Here is a 19,722-nt window from a genome sequence, read left to right as displayed (position 1 = left end):
AAAAAATTGAACTGGTCAACACTTTAATCCTCTCGAAGATTAACTATGTAGCCAAAGTGTTGCCTCTTCCCAGTGGCATTGCACATAGAATGCTGTCTGCCCTGGGCCATTTTGTGACCAGAGGCAATATCTTCAAAGTTAAATATGTTACGTTGACGCTCCCTCCTCGGAAGGGCGGATTGAACCTCACAGATGTCTATAAAAAGGCACAGGCGCTCTATCTAAGCAGTATGTATAAGCTATGGACAAAATCTCCACACTGTCTCACTGCTCACCTTCTCAACGAAATCTCCCCAGCGAACCTCAACCCCCCGATTGATGTACATCATATTCCACACGACCTTTATCATTTAAAATACTTCCTGCTTGAATATAGCTATGCTCGAACAAGAATTCCGGCGAAGGAAATAACGGTGGTGAAGCAACTTTATAAGACTTTGATCGAGTCCACCTCCAGGAATAACATCGAAGACAAATATACAGCTCACAATTGGCGGGTGATTTGGGATAATATTCATTCACGCCATTTACCGTCTCACGTGCGAGCGTCTTGGTATCTCACGGTGAATCGCAAAATAGCTACCAATGCCAGACTCCATTCCATTCATCTGGCCGATTCACCCTTATGCAACACTTGCCAGGTACAAGATAGCGAGGAACACCGATTTGTCTGCGAAAAAGTGCGAGATGTTTGGGCGGTCATACGACAGTTGTTGGCGAGCATCACTAGAACATGCCCTGCGACCATAACGCCAGCTGACTTCCTCACTCCGGAGGTAGTGCCTTACCCGCAGACCAAAAGAAATTCAGTAAACTGGCTTAAAGGCCACACAGTTTACTATCTTTTCAATGTGAACGAAACGAGTAAAGAAGACTTTCTCCTGTATTTAATGATACAGCACCACCGACTACAGAAGACTAAAAACTATAAAGCTCATTTTGCAAACTTTTTAAGTCACACGATCATTTCACAGCCAATATAGGATGGAGTGCTTAAAGCCATTTCCTCCGACATGGTGGATTCCACTCTTCCTTCGGACGCCCGAAGTGAAGACCAAAGAAGTAAGTGCGGGACAGACTAATTTACGAGTGCGTCACTTGGATCATTCGTCACGTTCAGAAATTAACAGAATGTTTGTAGTAGCGCGTTCCGTATCATTGGCGGATGCCCTGCACAGAACTGCGTTTCCTAGTTTCTTAATTGTAACAGTCGATCCGATGGAGAGAAACAACGATAGCAGACTTTTAATTTATATTTTTCACTCAATACTAACTCTGATTTGTGGGGTGAGACGCACTCATGCGGTGCAAAGTGCACGGATTCCCGGCTCTCCTGAATACATATGAAAATGGAAAAATTCATTTACACTGCAAATGGATGCAACATTTCGTCTCCGGACTAATTTCTGTTTTTATGTTACTGGCGGCGGAGTCAAGCCGCAGCATTTCTTCAGTGCGCCGATGAGGTTGGGTGCCGTGGTGACAGTTACGGTGGGAGACAAGATGGCCAGGCCTCAGATTGCATGACCCCTGCCCTCCTTGCCTCTCCCTGCCTGATACCACTTACAGCACAAAATAAAAAAAAAAAAAAAAAAAAAAAAAGTGGCAGAAAAAAAAATGGATAAGGCGTCGGACTTGGGATCCGGAAAAAAAAAAAAAAATAAAAAAATAAAATGGATAAGACAAATAAAAAAAAAAAAAAAAAAAATGGATAAGGCATCGGTCTCCTAAACCGGGGATTGTGGGTTCGAGTCCCACCAGAGGTACACGTTTTACTCACTGGGGCAAAATCAGTCTCACCACATACAGGTGTAATAGTTGAGAAAGTTGGTGTTTGTGAGTGCTTACAGGTATCACAGGTATGACGACGATATGAAAATACACACTTACTGACAACCTGAAACGAAACGATGGCCATTATCAATCGACCTGTTAGCTGCGGAAGTGTTTCAAAGCGTGATGGCGCTGTGAAAGGAAACGCTATTTTAAAATTACTTGTTGGTAAACGGTATGACCCATATGAATAGTCACTTACCTGTCTTGTGTGCAGGACTTACAGTTCAGAAAGGGAATAGCCTAAGACGGCAGGTATAAGAATTGCCAGCGGAAAGTAGGTGGCTGGACTTCAATATGTCTGAGTATGTACAGGCACACAGGAAAGGCTCATGCGACGTCCCGACTCTCTGCAGACGTAGAGTAGCGCATCAGGAAGGGTACACTTGGCAAGTGTTGATTTGAGCGAGCACACCGCCAGCTTAAAGCCAGTCAGCCTCTGTGGCCTAATGGATAAGGCATCGGTCTCCTAAACCGGGGATTGTGGGTTCGAGTCCCACCAGAGGTACACGTTTTACTCACTGGGGCAAAATCAGTCTCACCACATACAGGTGTAATAGTTGAGAAAGTTGGTGTTTGTGAGTGCTTACAGGTATCACAGGTATGACGACGATATGAAAATACACACTTACTGACAACCTGAAACGAAACGATGGCCATTATCAATCGACCTGTTAGCTGCGGAAGTGTTTCAAAGCGTGATGGCGCTGTGAAAGGAAACGCTATTTTAAAATTACTTGTTGGTAAACGGTATGACCCATATGAATAGTCACTTACCTGTCTTGTGTGCAGGACTTACAGTTCAGAAAGGGAATAGCCTAAGACGGCAGGTATAAGAATTGCCAGCGGAAAGTAGGTGGCTGGACTTCAATATGTCTGAGTATGTACAGGCACACAGGAAAGGCTCATGCGACGTCCCGACTCTCTGCAGACGTAGAGTAGCGCATCAGGAAGGGTACACTTGGCAAGTGTTGATTTGAGCGAGCACACCGCCAGCTTAAAGCCAGTCAGCCTCTGTGGCCTAATGGATAAGGCATCGGTCTCCTAAACCGGGGATTGTGGGTTCGAGTCCCACCAGAGGTACACGTTTTACTCACTGGGGCAAAATCAGTCTCACCACATACAGGTGTAATAGTTGAGAAAGTTGGTGTTTGTGAGTGCTTACAGGTATCACAGGTATGACGACGATATGAAAATACACACTTACTGACAACCTGAAACGAAACGATGGCCATTATCAATCGACCTGTTAGCTGCGGAAGTGTTTCAAAGCGTGATGGCGCTGTGAAAGGAAACGCTATTTTAAAATTACTTGTTGGTAAACGGTATGACCCATATGAATAGTCACTTACCTGTCTTGTGTGCAGGACTTACAGTTCAGAAAGGGAATAGCCTAAGACGGCAGGTATAAGAATTGCCAGCGGAAAGTAGGTGGCTGGACTTCAATATGTCTGAGTATGTACAGGCACACAGGAAAGGCTCATGCGACGTCCCGACTCTCTGCAGACGTAGAGTAGCGCATCAGGAAGGGTACACTTGGCAAGTGTTGATTTGAGCGATCACACCGCCAGCTTAAAGCCAGTCAGCCTCTGTGGCCTAATGGATAAGGCATCGGTCTCCTAAACCGGGGATTGTGGGTTCGAGTCCCACCAGAGGTACACGTTTTACTCACTGGGGCAAAATCAGTCTCACCACATACAGGTGTAATAGTTGAGAAAGTTGGTGTTTGTGAGTGCTTACAGGTATCACAGGTATGACGACGATATGAAAATACACACTTACTGACAACCTGAAACGAAACGATGGCCATTATCAATCGACCTGTTAGCTGCGGAAGTGTTTCAAAGCGTGATGGCGCTGTGAAAGGAAACGCTATTTTAAAATTACTTGTTGGTAAACGGTATGACCCATATGAATAGTCACTTACCTGTCTTGTGTGCAGGACTTACAGTTCAGAAAGGGAATAGCCTAAGACGGCAGGTATAAGAATTGCCAGCGGAAAGTAGGTGGCTGGACTTCAATATGTCTGAGTATGTACAGGCACACAGGAAAGGCTCATGCGACGTCCCGACTCTCTGCAGACGTAGAGTAGTGCATCAGGAAGGGTACACTTGGCAAGTGTTGATTTGAGCGAGCACACCGCCAGCTTAAAGCCAGTCAGCCTCTGTGGCCTAATGGCCAGTCTGCCTGCAGCGGCCGTGGCGTGCGGTTGTCTGTGCTTCGCGCTGCGGCTGGCTTGTTTACTTCTGCGGGGTAAGTCGCTCGCTAGCAGCGGTTATTCTTGCGTTTGTGGAATGACGTTGATAATTCAGTGATGTCACATACTATGAGGAAAGACACCTTGAAGTTAACGTTCGATAACACGTTTGCCCGACCAACATCCTTCGAAATCGAGGATTTCCTCGAAGAAGTGATGAAAATTGGCCTCGATGAGATTATCGGTATACATTTGTCGATTCTGTCTAGTATCGTTTATATCAAGATGAGAGATGCCGAGTTTTGTGACAAACTAGTTGACTCCTTTAGTTCTGGTTTGAAGTTTAAGCATAGTGATGGCAATGTGGGTGTGGTAACTGTTTCTCACGCCGGGCTTGGACTTCGAACAATTCGCATTTTTGAACTACCGTTTGAGGTCCCAGCAGAACAGATAAACGTTGCGATATCGCCGTATGGCAAAGTTTTGAGCAACTTTGCAGAACGTTGGTCTCCGGCGCATAAGTATCCGGTACTGAATGGCGTCAGGCAGCTTAAAGTTGACTTGCAACGACATATTCCGTCGTACGTCACGGTTTGTGGGTACCGTGCCGTCGTAATGTATGATAGCCAACCTAGAACATGTGCCAGATGTAACTCGACGGGACATGTTCGTGCGGAATGTTTACAGCGTCGTGTAGTACAACTGCCAACCGGAGAGAGTGTTAGCCCTCCCGCGATGTCAACATTACAGCCATCGTACGTGTCGGTTGCCCGCGGTGAGCCGTCAATACAACCGATTAGCGATAAACCTGCCGGACCCAGTTCCGTCGTTAATGTGACGTCTCCGGACACGCCAGTCGCGTCCGAGATGGCTGCATCTGAAACACATGAAACTAACAGGACCAGTGAGATGGCGGTGGACCAGCCCTCACGGGGTGCCGAGTTGGTGGAGGTGTCCATGGCTCCTGCTCCCATGTCTGAACGAGTCGCTGAAACGATGCCCAACTCCGACACAGTAATACGTGGTAATCGATCTCCGAAGAAAAATAAAAAGCGGAGGATGGCTCACCAAGGTGCGGAAGATACAGCACCGAGCTTGCGGGGAAAGGCTAAATTAATCGGTCAGAATTTAAAAGAAGGGCCCGCAGACGCTGCCGCCTCGCCTTCGCGCTCGCGGGACACAACACGATCAGACGACACCATGTCGGAGACTCCCACGATGTACGACAGCGGACCAGATGAGACGCCAACTCAGCAAACTGAGCCACAGAATACGAATCCACCAGTTTCTGAGCCAGTAGGCACCCTTTGCTCTCCCAATTGGGCGGACGAGTTTGAAACGAACGAAGCTGATGTAGAGATGCAGGAGGATTCCACACCCTCGACCGGCTCCTTGCCCCCCGTATCAGCGGTTGATGGACACAACGTCCACGTGGCCATGGCTACTCAAACGACCGACACGGTCAGCGCCTCCAATTGAAGGCTGTATGACGCACCCTATCGTTTGCTCCTTTCGTACCAAACATCTATGACCACCTTGCAGGCCTACAAGATCCTGACTCTCAATATCAATAAGATACGCAGTGATTTGAATCTGAAGAACTTACAAGACTTGTTATACGCAGCCGACATCGATATAGCCATGCTTCAGGAAGTGAGTGAGATCAGGTTAGACCACATAGCAGGGTATAACGCTTTCGTGAACCCTGGCAACGGTTTCGAACTTGGAACAGCATTACTGTTAAAAGAAGGGATCATTGCAAATTGTGAGGCCAAACTGGTGACCGGCAGAGGGATAGCAGTCACTGTCAATAACATCAGACTGATTAATATTTACGCACCTTCTGGGTCCAGTAATAGGCAACACCGTGCAGAATTTTTTCGCCACGAGATCCTTCCGCTCTTCGGGACCAACTACAGTGATGTCATTTTTGGCGGCGATTTCAATTGTGTGCTTCGTCAAATCGATCAAACTCCTCACTTTAATCGGTGTGTCGAATTAGAACAGATAATTCAAGAACTCCGCTTCACTGACACTTGGACGCACATGCACGGAGTGGAAGTGGGTTTTACGCATGTTACCAATCATTCGGCAAGTAGGTTAGATAGAATTTACATATCGCGTAATTTAACGCAACACCTGCTACACACCGAAATATGGCCAACTGTATTTTCCGACCATGCTGCCTATATCTGCACCGTCAACATGCAAAAACAGGAAACATACCGGGGTCGAGGGTTATGGAAGTTCAACATCGCACATTTGCATGATCCTGCATGTCGAGAAGCCTTCCTGTCCACCTGGACGGCATGTGAACGCAAATTCAGATCCTACAACTCCGCGATCGAGTGGTGGCTCAAATGCGCCAAACCACAAATTAGGAAAACTTTAATGTTTTACTCCCGTCAGAAAAGTCTGTGGCACAAACGGACCATGGAATTTTACTTTCAGTGTCTTCGGGAGTTGTATAAATGTGACGCGACCGTTATCGGCAATTTTGCAAAGATCAAAAGAATTCAGGCGAAACTTTTAACGCTGCAACGGAAACAGTTGGAAGGTTTTCAAATTCGGGCGCGAGTTCCTAAGACGGTGCAAGAAGAAGAGGCTGCCATGTATCACATGTTACGTGAAAGTCGAAGAGGCAATCGGAAAATCATTACACACATCCGAACCAGCACCGGGGCAATAGTTACTAAACAAAGTGACATTATGCGTGCGATTGAAGAGTACTATCGAGACCTGATGTCCAATAAAATGACAGATGATACCGTGTTTGCGGAGTTTGCGACAAATTTCTCACGGAAACTCAGCCCTACAGAGGCGACTCAGCTGATGACAGAGGTGACAGAAGACGAATTAACAGACGTTATCCTAAGGAGTCCGAAGAATAAATCTCCTGGTTGCGATGGAATACCTGCAGAGGTATATCAAACTTTCTGGCCGCAGATGAAATCGAAACTCCTTGCAATATGTAAAGAACTAATGAACCCACAAAACGTTATTCCGCAGGAATTTCGACAAGGAATTGTTGTCTTACTGCCCAAGACCCCGTGCAGTAATGACCTCACTAACCTGCGACCTCTCACGTTATTAAATAGTGATTATAAACTATTCGCCCGTGTTCTGAGCCAACGGCTCAAAACTGTCATGACCACAATCACAGGACAGTATCAAACGAGTGTCGGTAGAGATAGATCTATTTACCACACGCTCACGGATTACAGAGATGTCATTGCCGTAGCGGAGGCTTGCAAGTTAAAATGCGCCCTCGTCATGATAGACTTTGCAAAAGCTTTCGACAGGGTGAGCCATCGGTTCCTTTTCCGCGTCATGCAGGAATTGGGGTTTCCGCACCAGTTCACCCAAGTACTCGACAATCTGATCCGCAATAGTACGTCGCGAATTCAAATTAATGGTCGCCTCAGTGGCGCTATTGATATCGAGTGTTCTGTGAGGCAAGGCTGTCCGATGTCGATGGCTCTCTTTGCCATCGCCATAGAACCTCTGCTCGCTACGCTAACTGCACATTTGCAGGGATTGGAAATCAATAGCCAGAAGATTGTGTGCCGTGCGTACGCAGATGATGTCGGCTTTCTTGTCGTGAACGCGCAAGAAGTGCGGTCCTCACTTCAAATACTTCAACGATATGAGGCGGTATCTGGGGCGAAGGTGAACTGGCAAAAATCCGGACTCATGAATGTCGGACGGGGAATAAATCTACCCAATCATACCCGATTACGAGAAATTACCAGTATAAAGTGCTTAGGACTTGAGTTTCGGCGGAAGATACAGAATACCATTGCTGTTAATTATAGAGCTTTACTTCATAAAGTTAGGGCATGTGTACAACTGCAGAGCATGAGGAAACTGAATGCTCTCCAAAAAATTGAACTGGTCAACACTTTAATCCTCTCGAAGATTAACTATGTAGCCAAAGTGTTGCCTCTTCCCAGTGGCATTGCACATAGAATGCTGTCTGCCCTGGGCCATTTTGTGACCAGAGGCAATATCTTCAAAGTTAAATATGTTACGTTGACGCTCCCTCCTCGGAAGGGCGGATTGAACCTCACAGATGTCTATAAAAAGGCACAGGCGCTCTATCTAAGCAGTATGTATAAGCTATGGACAAAATCTCCACACTGTCTCACTGCTCACCTTCTCAACGAAATCTCCCCAGCGAACCTCAACCCCCCGATTGATGTACATCATATTCCACACGACCTTTATCATTTAAAATACTTCCTGCTTGAATATAGCTATGCTCGAACAAGAATTCCGGCGAAGGAAATAACGGTGGTGAAGCAACTTTATAAGACTTTGATCGAGTCCACCTCCAGGAATAACATCGAAGACAAATATACAGCTCACAATTGGCGGGTGATTTGGGATAATATTCATTCACGCCATTTACCGTCTCACGTGCGAGCGTCTTGGTATCTCACGGTGAATCGCAAAATAGCTACCAATGCCAGACTCCATTCCATTCATCTGGCCGATTCACCCTTATGCAACACTTGCCAGGTACAAGATAGCGAGGAACACCGATTTGTCTGCGAAAAAGTGCGAGATGTTTGGGCGGTCATACGACAGTTGTTGGCGAGCATCACTAGAACATGCCCTGCGACCATAACGCCAGCTGACTTCCTCACTCCGGAGGTAGTGCCTTACCCGCAGACCAAAAGAAATTCAGTAAACTGGCTTAAAGGCCACACAGTTTACTATCTTTTCAATGTGAACGAAACGAGTAAAGAAGACTTTCTCCTGTATTTAATGATACAGCACCACCGACTACAGAAGACTAAAAACTATAAAGCTCATTTTGCAAACTTTTTAAGTCACACGATCATTTCACAGCCAATATAGGATGGAGTGCTTAAAGCCATTTCCTCCGACATGGTGGATTCCACTCTTCCTTCGGACGCCCGAAGTGAAGACCAAAGAAGTAAGTGCGGGACAGACTAATTTACGAGTGCGTCACTTGGATCATTCGTCACGTTCAGAAATTAACAGAATGTTTGTAGTAGCGCGTTCCGTATCATTGGCGGATGCCCTGCACAGAACTGCGTTTCCTAGTTTCTTAATTGTAACAGTCGATCCGATGGAGAGAAACAACGATAGCAGACTTTTAATTTATATTTTTCACTCAATACTAACTCTGATTTGTGGGGTGAGACGCACTCATGCGGTGCAAAGTGCACGGATTCCCGGCTCTCCTGAATACATATGAAAATGGAAAAATTCATTTACACTGCAAATGGATGCAACATTTCGTCTCCGGACTAATTTCTGTTTTTATGTTACTGGCGGCGGAGTCAAGCCGCAGCATTTCTTCAGTGCGCCGATGAGGTTGGGTGCCGTGGTGACAGTTACGGTGGGAGACAAGATGGCCAGGCCTCAGATTGCATGACCCCTGCCCTCCTTGCCTCTCCCTGCCTGATACCACTTACAGCACAAAATAAAAAAAAAAAAAAAAAAAAAAAAGAAGTGGGAGAAAAAAAAATGGATAAGGCGTCGGACTTGGGATCCGGAAAAAAAAAAAAAAAAAAATAAAAAAATAAAATGGATAAGACAAATAAAAAAAAAAAAAATGGATAAGGCATCGGTCTCCTAAACCGGGGATTGTGGGTTCGAGTCCCACCAGAGGTACACGTTTTACTCACTGGGGCAAAATCAGTCTCACCACATACAGGTGTAATAGTTGAGAAAGTTGGTGTTTGTGAGTGCTTACAGGTATCACAGGTATGACGACGATATGAAAATACACACTTACTGACAACCTGAAACGAAACGATGGCCATTATCAATCGACCTGTTAGCTGCGGAAGTGTTTCAAAGCGTGATGGCGCTGTGAAAGGAAACGCTATTTTAAAATTACTTGTTGGTAAACGGTATGACCCATATGAATAGTCACTTACCTGTCTTGTGTGCAGGACTTACAGTTCAGAAAGGGAATAGCCTAAGACGGCAGGTATAAGAATTGCCAGCGGAAAGTAGGTGGCTGGACTTCAATATGTCTGAGTATGTACAGGCACACAGGAAAGGCTCATGCGACGTCCCGACTCTCTGCAGACGTAGAGTAGCGCATCAGGAAGGGTACACTTGGCAAGTGTTGATTTGAGCGAGCACACCGCCAGCTTAAAGCCAGTCAGCCTCTGTGGCCTAATGGATAAGGCATCGGTCTCCTAAACCGGGGATTGTGGGTTCGAGTCCCACCAGAGGTACACGTTTTACTCACTGGGGCAAAATCAGTCTCACCACATACAGGTGTAATAGTTGAGAAAGTTGGTGTTTGTGAGTGCTTACAGGTATCACAGGTATGACGACGATATGAAAATACACACTTACTGACAACCTGAAACGAAACGATGGCCATTATCAATCGACCTGTTAGCTGCGGAAGTGTTTCAAAGCGTGATGGCGCTGTGAAAGGAAACGCTATTTTAAAATTACTTGTTGGTAAACGGTATGACCCATATGAATAGTCACTTACCTGTCTTGTGTGCAGGACTTACAGTTCAGAAAGGGAATAGCCTAAGACGGCAGGTATAAGAATTGCCAGCGGAAAGTAGGTGGCTGGACTTCAATATGTCTGAGTATGTACAGGCACACAGGAAAGGCTCATGCGACGTCCCGACTCTCTGCAGACGTAGAGTAGCGCATCAGGAAGGGTACACTTGGCAAGTGTTGATTTGAGCGAGCACACCGCCAGCTTAAAGCCAGTCAGCCTCTGTGGCCTAATGGATAAGGCATCGGTCTCCTAAACCGGGGATTGTGGGTTCGAGTCCCACCAGAGGTACACGTTTTACTCACTGGGGCAAAATCAGTCTCACCACATACAGGTGTAATAGTTGAGAAAGTTGGTGTTTGTGAGTGCTTACAGGTATCACAGGTATGACGACGATATGAAAATACACACTTACTGACAACCTGAAACGAAACGATGGCCATTATCAATCGACCTGTTAGCTGCGGAAGTGTTTCAAAGCGTGATGGCGCTGTGAAAGGAAACGCTATTTTAAAATTACTTGTTGGTAAACGGTATGACCCATATGAATAGTCACTTACCTGTCTTGTGTGCAGGACTTACAGTTCAGAAAGGGAATAGCCTAAGACGGCAGGTATAAGAATTGCCAGCGGAAAATAGGTGGCTGGACTTCAATATGTCTGAGTATGTACAGGCACACAGGAAAGGCTCATGCGACGTCCCGACTCTCTGCAGACGTAGAGTAGCGCATCAGGAAGGGTACACTTGGCAAGTGTTGATTTGAGCGAGCACACCGCCAGCTTAGAGCCAGTCAGCCTCTGTGGCCTAATGGATAAGGCATCGGTCTCCTAAACCGGGGATTGTGGGTTCGAGTCCCACCAGAGGTACACGTTTTACTCACTGGGGCAAAATCAGTCTCACCACATACAGGTGTAATAGTTGAGAAAGTTGGTGTTTGTGAGTGCTTACAGGTATCACAGGTATGACGACGATATGAAAATACACACTTACTGACAACCTGAAACGAAACGATGGCCATTATCAATCGACCTGTTAGCTGCGGAAGTGTTTCAAAGCGTGATGGCGCTGTGAAAGGAAACGCTATTTTAAAATTACTTGTTGGTAAACGGTATGACCCATATGAATAGTCACTTACCTGTCTTGTGTGCAGGACTTACAGTTCAGAAAGGGAATAGCCTAAGACGGCAGGTATAAGAATTGCCAGCGGAAAGTAGGTGGCTGGACTTCAATATGTCTGAGTATGTACAGGCACACAGGAAAGGCTCATGCGACGTCCCGACTCTCTGCAGACGTAGAGTAGCGCATCAGGAAGGGTACACTTGGCAAGTGTTGATTTGAGCGAGCACACCGCCAGCTTAAAGCCAGTCAGCCTCTGTGGCCTAATGGATAAGGCATCGGTCTCCTAAACCGGGGATTGTGGGTTCGAGTCCCACCAGAGGTACACGTTTTACTCACTGGGGCAAAATCAGTCTCACCACATACAGGTGTAATAGTTGAGAAAGTTGGTGTTTGTGAGTGCTTACAGGTATCACAGGTATGACGACGATATGAAAATACACACTTACTGACAACCTGAAACGAAACGATGGCCATTATCAATCGACCTGTTAGCTGCGGAAGTGTTTCAAAGCGTGATGGCGCTGTGAAAGGAAACGCTATTTTAAAATTACTTGTTGGTAAACGGTATGACCCATATGAATAGTCACTTACCTGTCTTGTGTGCAGGACTTACAGTTCAGAAAGGGAATAGCCTAAGACGGCAGGTATAAGAATTGCCAGCGGAAAGTAGGTGGCTGGACTTCAATATGTCTGAGTATGTACAGGCACACAGGAAAGGCTCATGCGACGTCCCGACTCTCTGCAGACGTAGAGTAGCGCATCAGGAAGGGTACACTTGGCAAGTGTTGATTTGAGCGAGCACACCGCCAGCTTAAAGCCAGTCAGCCTCTGTGGCCTAATGGATCGGTCTCCTAAACCGGGGATTGTGGGTTCGAGTCCCACCAGAGGTACACGTTTTACTCACTGGGGCAAAATCAGTCTCACCACATACAGGTGTAATAGTTGAGAAAGTTGGTGTTTGTGAGTGCTTACAGGTATCACAGGTATGACGACGATATGAAAATACACACTTACTGACAACCTGAAACGAAACGATGGCCATTATCAATCGACCTGTTAGCTGCGGAAGTGTTTCAAAGCGTGATGGCGCTGTGAAAGGAAACGCTATTTTAAAATTACTTGTTGGTAAACGGTATGACCCATATGAATAGTCACTTACCTGTCTTGTGTGCAGGACTTACAGTTCAGAAAGGGAATAGCCTAAGACGGCAGGTATAAGAATTGCCAGCGGAAAGTAGGTGGCTGGACTTCAATATGTCTGAGTATGTACAGGCACACAGGAAAGGCTCATGCGACGTCCCGACTCTCTGCAGACGTAGAGTAGCGCATCAGGAAGGGTACACTTGGCAAGTGTTGATTTGAGCGAGCACACCGCCAGCTTAAAGCCAGTCAGCCTCTGTGGCCTAATGGATAAGGCATCGGTCTCCTAAACCGGGGATTGTGGGTTCGAGTCCCACCAGAGGTTCACGTTTTACTCACTGGGGCAAAATCAGTCTCACCACATACAGGTGTAATAGTTGAGAAAGTTGGTGTTTGTGAGTGCTTACAGGTATCACAGGTATGACGACGATATGAAAATACACACTTACTGACAACCTGAAACGAAACGATGGCCATTATCAATCGACCTGTTAGCTGCGGAAGTGTTTCAAAGCGTGATGGCGCTGTGAAAGGAAACGCTATTTTAAAATTACTTGTTGGTAAACGGTATGACCCATATGAATAGTCACTTACCTGTCTTGTGTGCAGGACTTACAGTTCAGAAAGGGAATAGCCTAAGACGGCAGGTATAAGAATTGCCAGCGGAAAGTAGGTGGCTGGACTTCAATATGTCTGAGTATGTACAGGCACACAGGAAAGGCTCATGCGACGTCCCGACTCTCTGCAGACGTAGAGTAGCGCATCAGGAAGGGTACACTTGGCAAGTGTTGATTTGAGCGAGCACACCGCCAGCTTAAAGCCAGTCAGCCTCTGTGGCCTAATGGATAAGGCATCGGTCTCCTAAACCGGGGATTGTGGGTTCGAGTCCCACCAGAGGTACACGTTTTACTCACTGGGGCAAAATCAGTCTCACCACATACAGGTGTAATAGTTGAGAAAGTTGGTGTTTGTGAGTGCTTACAGGTATCACAGGTATGACGACGATATGAAAATACACACTTACTGACAACCTGAAACGAAACGATGGCCATTATCAATCGACCTGTTAGCTGCGGAAGTGTTTCAAAGCGTGATGGCGCTGTGAAAGGAAACGCTATTTTAAAATTACTTGTTGGTAAACGGTATGACCCATATGAATAGTCACTTACCTGTCTTGTGTGCAGGACTTACAGTTCAGAAAGGGAATAGCCTAAGACGGCAGGTATAAGAATTGCCAGCGGAAAGTAGGTGGCTGGACTTCAATATGTCTGAGTATGTACAGGCACACAGGAAAGGCTCATGCGACGTCCCGACTCTCTGCAGACGTAGAGTAGCGCATCAGGAAGAGTACACTTGGCAAGTGTTGATTTGAGCGAGCACACCGCCAGCTTAAAGCCAGTCAGCCTCTGTGGCGTAATGGATAAGGCATCGGTCTCCTAAACCAGGGATTGTGGGTTCGAGTCCCACCAGAGGTACACGTTTTACTCACTGGGGCAAAATCAGTCTCACCACATACAGGTGTAATAGTTGAGAAAGTTGGTGTTTGTGAGTGCTTACAGGTATCACAGGTATGACGACGATATGAAAATACACACTTACTGACAACCTGAAACGAAACGATGGCCATTATCAATCGACCTGTTAGCTGCGGAAGTGTTTCAAAGCGTGATGGCGCTGTGAAAGGAAACGCTATTTTAAAATTACTTGTTGGTAAACGGTATGACCCATATGAATAGTCACTTACCTGTCTTGTGTGCAGGACTTACAGTTCAGAAAGGGAATAGCCTAAGACGGCAGGTATAAGAATTGCCAGCGGAAAGTAGGTGGCTGGACTTCAATATGTCTGAGTATGTACAGGCACACAGGAAAGGCTCATGCGACGTCCCGACTCTCTGCAGACGTAGAGTAGCGCATCAGGAAGGGTACACTTGGCAAGTGTTGATTTGAGCGAGCACACCGCCAGCTTAAAGCCAGTCAGCCTCTGTGGCCTAATGGATAAGGCATCGGTCTCCTAAACCGGGGATTGTGGGTTCGAGTCCCACCAGAGGTACACGTTTTACTCACTGGGGCAAAATCAGTCTCACCACATACAGGTGTAATAGTTGAGAAAGTTGGTGTTTGTGAGTGCTTACAGGTATCACAGGTATGACGACGATATGAAAATACACACTTACTGACAACCTGAAACGAAACGATGGCCATTATCAATCGACCTGTTAGCTGCGGAAGTGTTTCAAAGCGTGATGGCGCTGTGAAAGGAAACGCTATTTTAAAATTACTTGTTGGTAAACGGTATGACCCATATGAATAGTCACTTACCTGTCTTGTGTGCAGGACTTACAGTTCAGAAAGGGTATAGCCTAAGACGGCAGGTATAAGAATTGCCAGCGGAAAGTAGGTGGCTGGACTTCAATATGTCTGAGTATGTACAGGCACACAGGAAAGGCTCATGCGACGTCCCGACTCTCTGCAGACGTAGAGTAACGCATCAGGAAGGGTACACTTGGCAAGTGTTGATTTGAGCGAGCACACCGCCAACTTAAAGCCAGTCAGCCTCTGTGGCCTAATGGATAAGGCATCGGTCTCCTAAACCGGGGATTGTGGGTTCGAGTCCCACCAGAGGTACACGTTTTACTCACTGGGGCAAAATCAGTCTCACCACATACAGGTGTAATAGTTGAGAAAGTTGGTGTTTGTGAGTGCTTACAGGTATCACAGGTATGACGACGATATGAAAATACACACTTACTGACAACCTGAAACGAAACGATGGCCATTATCAATCGACCTGTTAGCTGCGGAAGTGTTTCAAAGCGTGATGGCGCTGTGAAAGGAAACGCTATTTTAAAATTACTTGTTGGTAAACGGTATGACCCATATGAATAGTCACTTACCTGTCTTGTGTGCAGGACTTACAGTTCAGAAAGGGAATAGCCTAAGACGGCAGGTATAAGAATTGCCAGCGGAAAGTAGGTGGCTGGACTTCAATATGTCTGAGTATGTACAGGCACACAGGAAAGGCTCATGCGACGTCCCGACTCTCTGCAGACGTAGAGTAGCGCATCAGGAAGGGTACACTTGGCAAGTGTTGATTTGAGCGAGCACACCGCCAGCTTAAAGCCAGTCAGCCTCTGTGGCCTAATGGATAAGGCATCGGTCTCCTAAACCGGGGATTGTGGGTTCGAGTCCCACCAGAGGTACACGTTTTACTCACTGGGGCAAAATCAGTCTCACCACATACAGGTGTAATAGTTGAGAAAGTTGGTGTTTGTGAGTGCTTACAGGTATCACAGGTATGACGACGATATGAAAATACACACTTACTGACAACCTGAAACGAAACGATGGCCATTATCAATCGACCTGTTAGCTGCGGAAGTGTTTCAAAGCGTGATGGCGCTGTGAAAGGAAACGCTATTTTAAAATTACTTGTTGGTAAACGGTATGACCCATATGAATAGTCACTTACCTGTCTTGTGTGCAGGACTTACAGTTCAGAAAGGGAATAGCCTAAGACGGCAGGTATAAGAATTGCCAGCGGAAAGTAGGTGGCTGGACTTCAATATGTCTGAGTATGTACAGGCACACAGGAAAGGCTCATGCGACGTCCCGACTCTCTGCAGACGTAGAGTAGCGCATCAGGAAGGGTACACTTGGCAAGTGTTGATTTGAGCGAGCACACCGCCAGCTTAAAGCCAGTCAGCCTCTGTGGCCTAATGGATAAGGCATCGGTCTCCTAAACCGGGGATTGTGGGTTCGAGTCCCACCAGAGGTACACGTTTTACTCACTGGGGCAAAATCAGTCTCACCACATACAGGTGTAATAGTTGAGAAAGTTGGTGTTTGTGAGTGCTTACAGGTATCACAGGTATGACGACGATATGAAAATACACACTTACTGACAACCTGAAACGAAACGATGGCCATTATCAATCGACCTGTTAGCTGCGGAAGTGTTTCAAAGCGTGATGGCGCTGTGAAAGGAAACGCTATTTTAAAATTACTTGTTGGTAAACGGTATGACCCATATGAATAGTCACTTACCTGTCTTGTGTGCAGGACTTACAGTTCAGAAAGGGAATAGCCTAAGACGGCAGGTATAAGAATTGCCAGCGGAAAGTAGGTGGCTGGACTTCAATATGTCTGAGTATGTACAGGCACACAGGAAAGGCTCATGCGACGTCCCGACTCTCTGCAGACGTAGAGTAGCCCATCAGGAAGGGTACACTTGGCAAGTGTTGATTTGAGCGAGCACACCGCCAGCTTAAAGCCAGTCAGCCTCTGTGGCCTAATGGATAAGGCATCGGTCTCCTAAACCGGGGATTGTGGGTTCGAGTCCCACCAGAGGTACACGTTTTACTCACTGGGGCAAAATCAGTCTCACCACATACAGGTGTAATAGTTGAGAAAGTTGGTGTTTGTGAGTGCTTACAGGTATCACAGGTATGACGACGATATGAAAATACACACTTACTGACAACCTGAAACGAAACGATGGCCATTATCAATCGACCTGTTAGCTGCGGAAGTGTTTCAAAGCGTGATGGCGCTGTGAAAGGAAACGCTATTTTAAAATTACTTGTTGGTAAACGGTATGACCCATATGAATAGTCACTTACCTGTCTTGTGTGCAGGACTTACAGTTCAGAAAGGGAATAGCCTAAGACGGCAGGTATAAGAATTGCCAGCGGAAAGTAGGTGGCTGGACTTCAATATGTCTGAGTATGTACAGGCACACAGGAAAGGCTCATGCGACGTCCCGACTCTCTGCAGACGTAGAGTAGCGCATCAGGAAGGGTACACTTGGCAAGTGTTGATTTGAGCGAGCACACCGCCAGCTTAAAGCCAGTCAGCCTCTGTGGCCTAATGGATAAGGCATCGGTCTCCTAAACCGGGGATTGTGGGTTCGAGTCCCACCAGAGGTACACGTTTTACTCACTGGGGCAAAATCAGTCTCACCACATACAGGTGTAATAGTTGAGAAAGTTGGTGTTTGTGAGTGCTTACAGGTATCACAGGTATGACGACGATATGAAAATACACACTTACTGACAACCTGAAACGAAACGATGGCCATTATCAATCGACCTGTTAGCTGCGGAAGTGTTTCAAAGCGTGATGGCGCTGTGAAAGGAAACGCTATTTTAAAATTACTTGTTGGTAAACGGTATGACCCATATGAATAGTCACTTACCTGTCTTGTGTGCAGGACTTACAGTTCAGAAAGGGAATAGCCTAAGACGGCAGGTATAAGAATTGCCAGCGGAAAGTAGGTGGCTGGACTTCAATATGTCTGAGTATGTACAGGCACACAGGAAAGGCTCATGCGACGTCCCGACTCTCTGCAGACGTAGAGTAGCGCATCAGGAAGGGTACACTTGGCAAGTGTTGATTTGAGCGAGCACACCGCCAGCTTAAAGCCAGTCAGCCTCTGTGGCCTAATGGATAAGGCATCGGTCTCCTAAACCGGGGATTGTGGGTTCGAGTCCCACCAGAGGTACACGTTTTACTCACTGGGGCAAAATCAGTCTCACCACATACAGGTGTAATAGTTGAGAAAGTTGGTGTTTGTGAGTGCTTACAGGTATCACAGGTATGACGACGATATGAAAATACACACTTACTGACAACCTGAAACGAAACGATGGCCATTATCAATCGACCTGTTAGCTGCGGAAGTGTTTCAAAGCGTGATGGCGCTGTGAAAGGAAACGCTATTTTAAAATTACTTGTTGGTAAACGGTATGACCCATATGAATAGTCACTTACCTGTCTTGTGTGCAGGACTTACAGTTCAGAAAGGGAATAGCCTAAGACGGCAGGTATAAGAATTGCCAGCGGAAAGTAGGTGGCTGGACTTCAATATGTCTGAGTATGTACAGGCACACAGGAAAGGCTCATGCGACGTCCCGACTCTCTGCAGACGTAGAGTAGCGCATCAGGAAGGGTACACTTGGCAAGTGTTGATTTGAGCGAGCACACCGCCAGCTTAAAGCCAGTCAGCCTCTGTGGCCTAATGGATAAGGCATCGGTCTCCTAAACCGGGGATTGTGGGTTCGAGTCCCACCAGAGGTACACGTTTTACTCACTGGGGCAAAATCAGTCTCACCACATACAGGTGTAATAGTTGAGAAAGTTGGTGTTTGTGAGTGCTTACAGGTATCACAGGTATGACGACGATATGAAAATACACACTTACTGACAACCTGAAACGAAACGATGGCCATTATCAATCGACCTGTTAGCTGCGGAAGTGTTTCAAAGCGTGATGGCGCTGTGAAAGGAAACGCTATTTTAAAATTACTTGTTGGTAAACGGTATGACCCATATGAATAGTCACTTACCTGTCTTGTGTGCAGGACTTACAGTTCAGAAAGGGAATAGCCTAAGACGGCAGGTATAAGAATTGCCAGCGGAAAGTAGGTGGCTGGACTTCAATATGTCTGAGTATGTACAGGCACACAGGAAAGGCTCATGCGACGTCCCGACTCTCTGCAGACGTAGAGTAGCGCATCAGGAAGGGTACACTTGGCAAGTGTTGATTTGAGCGAGCACACCGCCAGCTTAAAGCCAGTCAGCCTCTGTGGCCTAATGGATAAGGCATCGGTCTCCTAAACCGGGGATTGTGGGTTCGAGTCCCACCAGAGGTACACGTTTTACTCACTGGGGCAAAATCAGTCTCACCACATACAGGTGTAATAGTTGAGAAAGTTGGTGTTTGTGAGTGCTTACAGGTATCACAGGTATGACGACGATATGAAAATACACACTTACTGACAACCTGAAACGAAACGATGGCCATTATCAATCGACCTGTTAGCTGCGGAAGTGTTTCAAAGCGTGATGGCGCTGTGAAAGGAAACGCTATTTTAAAATTACTTGTTGGTAAACGGTATGACCCATATGAATAGTCACTTACCTGTCTTGT

The 19,722-nt window shown here is 46.4% G+C and overlaps 18 non-coding genes across 18 annotated transcripts; all 18 read left to right on the top strand.

Moving 5' to 3' along the window:
* The first annotated feature begins 2,268 nt into the window (after positions 1 to 2,268).
* Trnar-ccu (transfer RNA arginine (anticodon CCU)) lies at positions 2,269 to 2,341 on the top strand. The gene has a single exon. It is a non-coding gene; the product is annotated as a tRNA-Arg (tRNA).
* A 502-nt stretch (positions 2,342 to 2,843) lies between these two features.
* Trnar-ccu (transfer RNA arginine (anticodon CCU)) lies at positions 2,844 to 2,916 on the top strand. Its single transcript has one exon. It is a non-coding gene; the product is annotated as a tRNA-Arg (tRNA).
* A 502-nt stretch (positions 2,917 to 3,418) lies between these two features.
* Trnar-ccu (transfer RNA arginine (anticodon CCU)) lies at positions 3,419 to 3,491 on the top strand. The gene has a single exon. It is a non-coding gene; the product is annotated as a tRNA-Arg (tRNA).
* A 6,687-nt stretch (positions 3,492 to 10,178) lies between these two features.
* On the top strand, positions 10,179 to 10,251 carry Trnar-ccu (transfer RNA arginine (anticodon CCU)). Its single transcript has one exon. It is a non-coding gene; the product is annotated as a tRNA-Arg (tRNA).
* Positions 10,252 to 10,753: 502 nt separating this feature from the next.
* Positions 10,754 to 10,826, top strand: Trnar-ccu (transfer RNA arginine (anticodon CCU)). The gene has a single exon. It is a non-coding gene; the product is annotated as a tRNA-Arg (tRNA).
* A 502-nt stretch (positions 10,827 to 11,328) lies between these two features.
* Positions 11,329 to 11,401, top strand: Trnar-ccu (transfer RNA arginine (anticodon CCU)). The gene has a single exon. It is a non-coding gene; the product is annotated as a tRNA-Arg (tRNA).
* Positions 11,402 to 11,903: 502 nt separating this feature from the next.
* Positions 11,904 to 11,976, top strand: Trnar-ccu (transfer RNA arginine (anticodon CCU)). Its single transcript has one exon. It is a non-coding gene; the product is annotated as a tRNA-Arg (tRNA).
* A 1,070-nt stretch (positions 11,977 to 13,046) lies between these two features.
* Trnar-ccu (transfer RNA arginine (anticodon CCU)) lies at positions 13,047 to 13,119 on the top strand. The gene has a single exon. It is a non-coding gene; the product is annotated as a tRNA-Arg (tRNA).
* Positions 13,120 to 13,621: 502 nt separating this feature from the next.
* Positions 13,622 to 13,694, top strand: Trnar-ccu (transfer RNA arginine (anticodon CCU)). Its single transcript has one exon. It is a non-coding gene; the product is annotated as a tRNA-Arg (tRNA).
* Positions 13,695 to 14,771: 1,077 nt separating this feature from the next.
* Positions 14,772 to 14,844, top strand: Trnar-ccu (transfer RNA arginine (anticodon CCU)). The gene has a single exon. It is a non-coding gene; the product is annotated as a tRNA-Arg (tRNA).
* A 502-nt stretch (positions 14,845 to 15,346) lies between these two features.
* On the top strand, positions 15,347 to 15,419 carry Trnar-ccu (transfer RNA arginine (anticodon CCU)). Its single transcript has one exon. It is a non-coding gene; the product is annotated as a tRNA-Arg (tRNA).
* A 502-nt stretch (positions 15,420 to 15,921) lies between these two features.
* On the top strand, positions 15,922 to 15,994 carry Trnar-ccu (transfer RNA arginine (anticodon CCU)). Its single transcript has one exon. It is a non-coding gene; the product is annotated as a tRNA-Arg (tRNA).
* Positions 15,995 to 16,496: 502 nt separating this feature from the next.
* Positions 16,497 to 16,569, top strand: Trnar-ccu (transfer RNA arginine (anticodon CCU)). Its single transcript has one exon. It is a non-coding gene; the product is annotated as a tRNA-Arg (tRNA).
* Positions 16,570 to 17,071: 502 nt separating this feature from the next.
* Positions 17,072 to 17,144, top strand: Trnar-ccu (transfer RNA arginine (anticodon CCU)). The gene has a single exon. It is a non-coding gene; the product is annotated as a tRNA-Arg (tRNA).
* Positions 17,145 to 17,646: 502 nt separating this feature from the next.
* On the top strand, positions 17,647 to 17,719 carry Trnar-ccu (transfer RNA arginine (anticodon CCU)). Its single transcript has one exon. It is a non-coding gene; the product is annotated as a tRNA-Arg (tRNA).
* A 502-nt stretch (positions 17,720 to 18,221) lies between these two features.
* Trnar-ccu (transfer RNA arginine (anticodon CCU)) lies at positions 18,222 to 18,294 on the top strand. The gene has a single exon. It is a non-coding gene; the product is annotated as a tRNA-Arg (tRNA).
* Positions 18,295 to 18,796: 502 nt separating this feature from the next.
* Trnar-ccu (transfer RNA arginine (anticodon CCU)) lies at positions 18,797 to 18,869 on the top strand. Its single transcript has one exon. It is a non-coding gene; the product is annotated as a tRNA-Arg (tRNA).
* A 502-nt stretch (positions 18,870 to 19,371) lies between these two features.
* On the top strand, positions 19,372 to 19,444 carry Trnar-ccu (transfer RNA arginine (anticodon CCU)). Its single transcript has one exon. It is a non-coding gene; the product is annotated as a tRNA-Arg (tRNA).
* Positions 19,445 to 19,722: the final 278 nt, after the last annotated feature.

The sequence above is a fragment of the Schistocerca serialis genome, chromosome 1 (assembly GCF_023864345.2).
Source record: "Schistocerca serialis cubense isolate TAMUIC-IGC-003099 chromosome 1, iqSchSeri2.2, whole genome shotgun sequence".
NCBI classification, from domain to species: Eukaryota; Metazoa; Arthropoda; class Insecta; order Orthoptera; family Acrididae; genus Schistocerca; species Schistocerca serialis.
This window is presented reverse-complemented; position numbering and strand designations above follow the sequence as displayed.